Source organism: Balearica regulorum, chromosome 2 (assembly GCF_011004875.1).
Source record: "Balearica regulorum gibbericeps isolate bBalReg1 chromosome 2, bBalReg1.pri, whole genome shotgun sequence".
NCBI lineage: Eukaryota > Metazoa > Chordata > Aves > Gruiformes > Gruidae > Balearica > Balearica regulorum.
In genome coordinates this window covers 10,683,740-10,692,898 of record NC_046185.1, presented here as the reverse complement: position 1 = coordinate 10,692,898, position 9,159 = coordinate 10,683,740, and the positions used below count along the sequence as shown (strand labels likewise).

The 9,159-nt window shown below is 43.0% G+C and overlaps 1 long non-coding RNA gene across 1 annotated transcript; it reads right to left on the bottom strand.

Moving 5' to 3' along the window:
• Window positions 1-1,295: 1,295 nt before the first annotated feature.
• LOC142600302 (uncharacterized) lies at window positions 1,296-8,748 on the bottom strand. Its single transcript, XR_012833696.1, has 3 exons — window positions 8,520-8,748; window positions 1,551-1,679; window positions 1,296-1,382 (listed from the first exon to the last, which is right to left on the bottom strand). It is a non-coding gene; the product is annotated as an uncharacterized LOC142600302 (long non-coding RNA).
• Window positions 8,749-9,159: the final 411 nt, after the last annotated feature.

Genomic DNA, 9,159 nt, shown 5'->3' with positions numbered 1-9,159 from the left:
CACTATTCCAGCTTCAGTAAATGCATTTTTTTTTCTCCTGTTGAGCTTTGCCTGTTTGCAGTAACACTCTAAGGTCTGATCTCATATCTACAGAAATCAGCAAGAGTTTTTCTGGCGATCTCAGGGAGAGTAGGGCTGACAGTTCTTGATTCACATAGCCAGGGAGAAAACCCCACGTAACCTACCACAAGCACAAAAAGTGCATTGGTTTCTAGTCTTTGCTTCACTAATGCCTTTGGGTAGGTTACAAGGCTCCTTTTCTAGAAGACTTTTGAACTCCTACCCTCTGGAGCTATCAAGGTTCGCAGTACCCAGCACTAGTTACTTTTACCTATGTTAGTAAGTGATGTATGGTGACCAGCAATCACTGAGATGATCTGGGATCAGCCCACACACCTGTGGGAGCTCAGTTAAGATGACTAAGTCAAGAAACTTTTCTCCTTAAGTTTTGTCCTCAGTCAGCCAGGAAAGATAGTCACTTAAGAGCAGTCCGCAGCAACTGCACTCCTTAGTCTGGTGCTGAAAGTAACCTGAGCTTAATTTGGACTACGCAGTGTGGTCTGTACTGCTGCAGGGTGTGTAGGGTCCCTTACACCAGACCAAAGTGGAAAGCAAATGCTGCAGCTCTGATCTGGCAGAACATCACATCCACTCACACCCTTTGCACACCGATGGCTCACACCCCATGTGCAGCGCAGTGGAAAACATCCTCTACTCCCAGTGACAGCTTATTCTGTAAACTGCCCAAACCAACAAGCTCTCCCACCTGCTCTGTTTCCTGAGCAACTGCTGCCTGATTTGAAGACTTATGAAATGAAAAGAAGTTGAACATAGTCTCATGAAGATCCCATGGCCTCTACCTTAGACCAAATCTAACTAATAGGAGTTTTGACTGTATGGAAACTGTGAGAGTGGGCATGTAATTAGAATTAGTAACTGGAGAGAAGTTAAGGGGGGGAGGGGGATGCTCGCTTCTAAGAAGTGTAGAAACTTCTGATTACTGTTTAAGTGCCCCTTTTTAGTTAATTTGCTGTGTATGAAAGAATTTTTTTCTGTCTTTGCAAAAATATGCTTAATGACAAAATGTACAAGTAATCTTTCTAAAATGCCTATTGGTCTGAAACTGATAATCTATAGGAAGTCATTGGCCTACTTTTCTAAAGGATTTAGTGCCAGGAAACTGCAGTGTAAAATGTCCAGGTTTTAAGGTGTCTAAACAGGATGTCCAAATATTCCAGCTAGTTCCTGAAATCAGCATTTAAGTGCTATAACAGCTAAACCCCAGCTTGATTCACCTGGTTTCCAATTTCATATGTCCTCCCGGGGCTTGCCTTGGGAAACTGGGATGTGGGCACCAGCCTTATACATAGTGGTGCCTAGTCCTACAGACCACAAAGGAGTGAAAGGGTTTTTAATACATTGTGCAGCAAAACCTTGAAAATGCAAGGTCAGGCTACATGATAACAGTTCTTTCTGCTTTTAAAATCAATGAATCCTTGCAAATGTGATCACATCACTCGTACAGTACAGCTAATTGATTGCATGTTTACCTTGCACACCATTCAGGAAATTGGACGCAGCTGCGGTGAGCATCTCCGCACAGAAGACTCCTGTGGGGAAGGCAGTAGAGTCAACATCTTCTGGCTGTCCCTAACAAATGGCACGACTCTCAGCAGACACTTGTACAGAGGCAAGAGGAAAGTGAGAACAAACAATGAGCAGAGAATGTAAATACCAGTCGAAGTGTAAAAGGGAGCTGGTTTCCACAAGCCATATTTTGACTGGAGTCCTGGGAGGGAAGGCAGCGTGTACCTTGAAGCAACAACATTATCATAAAGAGCAACCAACCAAACAAGCCACAACTATTGCAGTTATTTTGAATCATTAATTTCAGCAATTCAGCTCCCCTTTTTACAGGAGAAGGTTTGTGTGGAGGTGACAGCCCCGCAAGGCTTAACTTTACCATTACTGCTAACATTTGCTGTAGCCTATCATACAGACTTAGTATTGAGCAGCTTTGCCATCCTAAAAAAGGTATGTGGCGCTTCAGTGCACACTGCAATCATTGATATTACCCTTACCTTGTTGAGACCACTGAGCTCTGCACAGTGGAAGAGAGCCTCCCTCCTTCCCTCTGAACTGGAAGGAACACCAAGTGGGTCATACAAAGCTCTTCTCTGATCACTGACCCAAAATAGCATGGTCTGAAGATTGCTTGACATTAATATTCATGTTTAAGTTCATAAACAGGAGAAAGTATGTCATGATATGCATATTTTAGAGGGAACTGATCGGTTATTTTGCCTTGTGTTGGATGTCTGTCTGTGGGAACACCACCTTCCCAAACTGTTCTGTGGACCAGTTCTGAGTTTAGTCTATTTAAGAAACTGCCTGGGACCCAGCCAGAAATAGTTCATGAACATCAGCAGCTTCATAGGGTTTTTCCCTATGTGCAGGCCCGTGCGCTGTGGCACATGCGGTATAACCAGAGCAATGAGCCACCACTTAGAAGGGGAAGCCACATCAACAGGGGCACAGCGTCAGAGCATCCTGGCCAAGGGGAGGAAAGCAGGTCAGTACAGCGCTGGGGATGGCAGATACTCCCAAATGGGTGAGCCACGGGGTATGGAAATGCAAGGTGTCAGGTTAGACATGTCCAAAAAAAAGGGTATTAAGACAAGGAACAGGGTAGATGATTGCCCTCTTTCTGGGGTGCAGTAACCAGCACTGCTAACTGCTTGCCTTCACTGAAGTGAGAGTGAAGGTAGAGGAGCTGGGTCCTCTGCAGTAACGAAACTACTCATGTTTATGAATGCTTTTAACAGCCTGGCCCAGCAATGCCAAATCACTTGTCCAGCTTTACTGCAGACAAAATAAAATAGCTCTAACAAGATAAGCGTATTCTGGAAGGCTGGGATTTTCCAGCAGCGAGGGCCAAGTCTCTGTTGGTGGCAATTGGCACGGTTGTGCTCAACTCCACGGACAGGTGCCAAATGACCATAGCAGAGATTTTGGCAGTGGAACAGCAGTTGTAATAAATAACTCTGTGAAGCCTTGCGTGCACTTCACCTAAAGTATTCCAGCCTGCCCTGCCCCTCCAAAGCACTCCAAAAAGTGTGGGATTCTGCTTATCAGCACAACAAGCCAGCAAAAGCCCATCAGGAAAGTTCACCACCACTCTCAGCTGTGTGAAAGCAGCAGCTACCTTGCCCACAGCAAGGAGAAACTCCAACTACCTTTCCAGAAGGCTCCCATTACTCCAGCTCCTAAGCCACCAGCCCCAGGGGAAGGAACCACAGTGTCTGGACCAGGCTCCACAGACGGGAAGGTTGACACAATGACTGCAGCCACAACTGAGCACAATAAAACTGAGTGGCTTTTGTTCTTCTGGTTGCAAACTGAGAGGGCTCCCAGACAGTTATCCTCATCTTCTTCCACCCACCTGGGAAATCAGTGTTTGCAGAGAGACAATAATTGCAGTGATTCACCACCAGGCCCAGACTGACCCAGGGATCTCAGAGAAGCTGCAGCACTTACAGTGACATGCGGCATGTGCCTGGGCTGATGTGTTCAAGGAATAGTCATGCTGCTTTGCTCACTCATTGCTAGGGTGGCCTTCTCCTGATCTGGCATCATTCAGAAGTCTCCCTTGCCCACATGTTGACCAAATTGCTTCTTATATTAAAACTCCCTGGAACTGGACTTTATAAATAGTCTTCAGATTCCCACAGATGTTTGTCTTGGGACTCCTGGACTGTCCTGTCCCAAAGCTAAAAAAGACGTGCAGGTCCAAACTGAATTTTGCCCTAGCCTGGTTGAAGTAGGCAGCTGCTGCTAAACTTGCCCGGCAGATTGAGAAGCAAGGAAGGGAGAGGGACTTAGGTTTGTCAGTACTTGACCATTTGTTGCTCATTCTGCTGGGTCAAACGTAACCTGAATCATGCTGAAGTGTACAAAAATAATGTGGACATGTGCCCTTGTGTGGGTGAAGCTTGGTGGCCCTTCACCAGTGTGTCCCTGATGCTTTATACCTAAATGACTCGTATTTAGCATCCCAAGTACACTCAACAGCTGAATATTTCTGAGAACCCTCAGGTGCCTAGTGACATCTTCAGCTGCCTACCTGCTCTCAGCCAGCACCCGGTGGAGGCTGAGCCTCCACACAATAACACCCAGGGTGGTTTTACTGTGTTTTCTTTAATTAATCTCTGCAGGGAGCCAAAGATCATTCCTATCCCTGGAACCAGATCATTAGCTGGCAACCCAAACTTCACAGAAAGAAGCAACGTTACAGTGGTAATGAAAACAAGACAAAACCAAAAAAACTGTGAACATTTTTATTGCTACTGGAGCCATCAGCATCCACAGAGTATATGCAGAGCTGTCAGCAATGCCTCATTTGGGACCCAGTCAAAACAAAGCTCCAAGTCGAGTTTCTTGCCTGACCATTACATCAAGTTTTAGTTTCATTCTCAGTCATGGCCCGCCACTGATTACGTTATGAAATTCATTAGGGAAGAGAAAATTGCAGTTATTTCCTTGATGGAACTGAGTGGTGCTATTGCAGAATAGCCAGGAGCAACCGGGGAAAACATGCCCATTAGAGGCTGGAGTAATCCCACTGGGATCACAGCCAAGCACTCACAGGACAAAGCTGCAGCGTGAGGGATGCACTGACAGATCACACAGTAACTTTTTTAAACAGGAGGGTGTTTTGCGAGGCCTGATCTTTTGGGTCGTATTGAGAAACAAATGTACACAAAAGCCTGAAGGAAATGGAGTGAGAGACTAACTATATTACAAAGGTTTTCCTGTTGTAGCTGTGTGTTATAATAGAAGATCCTGGTGGCATCTTTTATTGATATTAGTGGTTTAATTAGGAAATGTCATCTCACATCACCCAGTTCCCACCTCACTGCCATGAAATGGTTTGGTTCTTATCGTTCTCACAGCAAAGGTAATGTCAGAGCAGTGATATAAATCAACAGAGGCTTCTCAGTATTATTCAGAAAGTGTTAGATGGAAGAAGGCACCAAGATCTTCACCACAGACTACCTATCTTACACATTAGCAGAGACATAAATGAACACTACATAAAAAAATCTCAAGGGAAGCCTTGTTTCGTTCCCAGAGAGTGGTTGTGATTGAGCGCAGGTAGTTTTCATGAGGCAATGGTTTTCTTTGTGGGACTAATTTGAACAATTTCCCACAGAACAGAGCCGCTGTGCCAGAAAGTTCGAAGCCGTAGGCTGAGGACCTCGAATTGGCAGAACAAAGGGGTACAAGAGCCTGCGACGGTCCTGACTGCCTTGGATAAGAGCACAGCGTAATTCTCACAAACCACAACTGACAAGGTGCACTGGGAGATTGGAGGGAACTTGTTTCTTCTGTTAGTAACCGCAGGAGTTTCTTGTGGTCGGTAGTTCTGAGAACGGGAAGCTGGACAAGCCGTAGGTGCGGGAGATTCTCGCCGCCTCTGGGGTTACCCACCCAGCCAGAGCTCAACTGATTAGGAGGGTATCGGGGTTACATAATGACATTTCTGGGCTGTTTTACTGTAAAGATGTGGGGGGCCTCTTCGAAGTGAGGGATGGGGGTTGCGGATAGCAAAACCACAAGAAATTGAATTTAAATGGTAGAACAATTTAACAAATTCATGTAATGTATAACTTACAATAAACACATATATTTGTATAAGTAAAATATAGCGAATCAGTATTTAAAACCTATTGAATCTATTAGTGCATTTGGGAGTGGGAGTTCTGCTTTTAAAAGGCCTATGAAATTGCTTTGGATCCCTAGGGATCCATCTCTCCTAACATCACACATCTGAAATATTGACATCTATCTCTGAGCTAATCTCTGAGAGCTCCTGAAAAAGAAATTAAAAGTCCATTAAAAGAAATAGGCACTTTTAGGATGTTCTTCAGCTGACAGTTTTAGATGTTTTCTTCAGGCTGCTGTTCTCTAGTCTCCAGTGGCTACAGAGAGTACGTGGTTACTAGCCCAGAGGTAGAGATCTACACTGTAGACTCCTGTATTTACCCATAGGAATCCCATCCCAAATGTCCTAACATATGTTTAATAACACAACATAATAATGATAACTTTCAACAATAAGTTAATGGGAACTAATTCAGCTTCCAATAGAAAGTCTCTTCCAGGTTTTTGTCATTATAGGAGGCATCAGCCACCTCCAAATTGCTTGTCAAATCGATGCCTTGTGCAGGATGTATTCATCAAAGGCCACGAAATTCAGGTTTTATGAAGCTGACACGTGTCAGAAAGTGCTGCTAGCCCTCACAGTGGAGTTACTGCATGGTGTTTTCACGTCACATTGGTGATGAAGCTCAGGTGGTTTTGCAGACACAGTGGTTTTCTGTGTGGGAAAACTACAAGCAACTTACTGCAAAAATGATCATGAGGCATCAGACTACCTTAAAACCAGTCAGAGGACAGTCAGCCTTCATACCCATTCCTGCCTCCAGAGACCAAGCGTGGCAATGGTTTCAGCAATACACTTTTTTCTTTTCTTTTTTTTTTTTTAATAGGGAATTATTTTGAAAATGAGCACCAGCTCCATAAAGCAGGCTATAATTACTGCAGCCTGCTTCTTTCCTGTTAGGTTGTTCATCCTAAAGGAAATTCAAGTCTCCTTCTATATATTTCCTACAGCATTAAATTTGTACATATAAATGTCAAATGGCAATATTCATTAGACACTATCAAGTCACATCAACATAAGGAAAAACCTTCCTCCATCATGGCATTGGATGTGGGAAAATTAACAGAAAAGCTGCAATTGTTTGGATGTTTTGTGTGATAATACTTTGATAGACAAAACATTTCTCCTCCCAGCTCTAAAGCTATTGAAGAGATTTTCCTGACACACTCTAAAATGATTTATTGCAGGTCAGAGGGCAACTGCAAGAGAAAAAGATCAATCACACAGGAAGAGATAAGTTTTTCCCTTGATCTTTCTTTTTTTTTTTTTTTTTCAGAGTGAACAGCTTCACTTGTAGAATTTTAAAAGTTATTTCAATATTCTAATTTCATCAGTGATCATGTAGTTTGGTGCTTGATTATGGTTAAGTCATTTTATATCAGAAGATACTTTAGAAAAGCAAAAATCCAACCATTGCACGGTAGCAAACAGTCATCTGAGATGTTGTTGTGAATAAGATATTTTTAGTGACTGGAAAAAGTTGTATGTGGGTGAAGAGAAAAATATAAACTAGTCTGCAGTACTCTGAAACACAACTCAATGGTATTCTCATACAGCTGCATATTATGGTCCCATGGATGCCACACCGATTCATCATGATTAATGCCAGTCCCAAGGGCTGCAGTAATGATTGGCCACTTTTCATGAGGAGCTGTGAAATGGTTTTTTTGCTCTGCATGCTAGACACAGAAATCATTTAAGTGCAATAGACGGAGCAAAGCCGATTATATTCATGTACGAATTCACTGCATTCACCATGCAAATGTTTTCTTTCTCTCTACTATTAATGAAGAACGTTGTCCTTTCATTTCTCGGGGAATTAGTCATGCAGATCCTATTGCCTGTCAGGAAAATAGCGTGGCTGATTCCTCAATAACCGTGATCAAAACATACCCTTACCTGGTAATTCATATTTATCATACTAGCATACTGCAAGTATAAAGAAATAGGGAATACAATGGGTTTGCGTTCATTGCAATAACCACAACATTTGGGATTGCTTTTATTAGCCTGATATTATCTGCATAGCTGTAGTGTCTACACATCCCAGCATGAGCAGAACTGTAGATGAACTCTGCAAGAGACAGAACCTCCTCCAAACTGTTTTGAAGTCAAGTCCACGGGACATCTGTGGCAGGAGAGGTGTTACAGAAGCTGGGACAGAATAAATGATTCAGTTATGGCAATGACCTACCCAGCCAGTGTCAGACCTCTGACCCTGGTGAGTCAAATCTCCCCCTAAACTCCACTGGCTGCATTGACATGTCTGCACAGACTGTCGCAGAGACCTACCGGCAGCCAGCTCAGGTCCCGACACCTACACTGTGAACACCTACAGTTAGAACACATGAAACCCATCCTTAAAAACTCCTCTCATTTGAGCCTTGGTGAACAATGACAATATAGAGAATGGCAGAGTGAGAAAGTGAGACCATAAGAATGCTGGTTTCCAAAAATTTGCTTCTTTCCTCTCCTCCCCCCAAAAATCGAGAATTTTATGTTAATAAAGACTAGGACAGATTGAACCATCAATCTTACTGCTCTTCATATTTTTGTAACAAGATAGAAAAGGCATCTTATTAATTTCCATTGTATAGCGTATCCACAACTCTGTTTACAGCCGCTGCTCTCAGTGTCCTATTTTCTTCATGATAAATCATAATAGCCTTCCAGGAATGTTTCGTATTACTAGATTTGTTTTTTGTCTGCTGGAAAATAGCTGAGTAAATAATTTATCCTCTCAGATTTTCAGTAATGAAATAAATTATTCAATATAAACTAGTAAAAGACTTACTTTTCCATCTTCTTCAGTTCTCTTCTGAAAGCTGGCTCTCTCCTAAACCCCACCTGAATTAATTAACATGATTTACCAACTATCCAGGTTCACTGGCATTGGTCTTGCACTTGCACCTTTGCACTGTTATTTTCCCCAGGCTCTCAATATATCAGTAACATAGGTTTGTGACCAATTAGTCAATCTTGTTGCTAGAATGGAGCTATTTCTTTCTCTTCCTGTTTTTTGCAGCTTGTGAAGGAAAGCACCTGAGTCGTTTGGTCACCCTGGATATGTGGGTCACCCTATCACATGACCCACCTTGGCCACCACAGGCAGCTACACAACCCCCAACTCCCCGTCATCTGGATCAAACTCCTCAGCTCTCAGTGGAGCGTGAAGCCTGAGCGCTGAGTCCAAATATCCTTGAACTCAGTGGAAGTTAAACTGAACATATTGCAGACAAACAAGATCATTAAATTCAGGATATGCTTAAATTCAACTCCACATTTGTGAAGAGGTAATACTTCATCAAAGATTTCTGTGTGGTTTGGTTGGTTTTTTTTCCTTCTCATCCAGATCTGAAATTCATCATGCATTAGTTGTAGGCATAGTGAAACTACAGCAAAGTCTTTCCAAATCCATCAGTGATCATAATCTC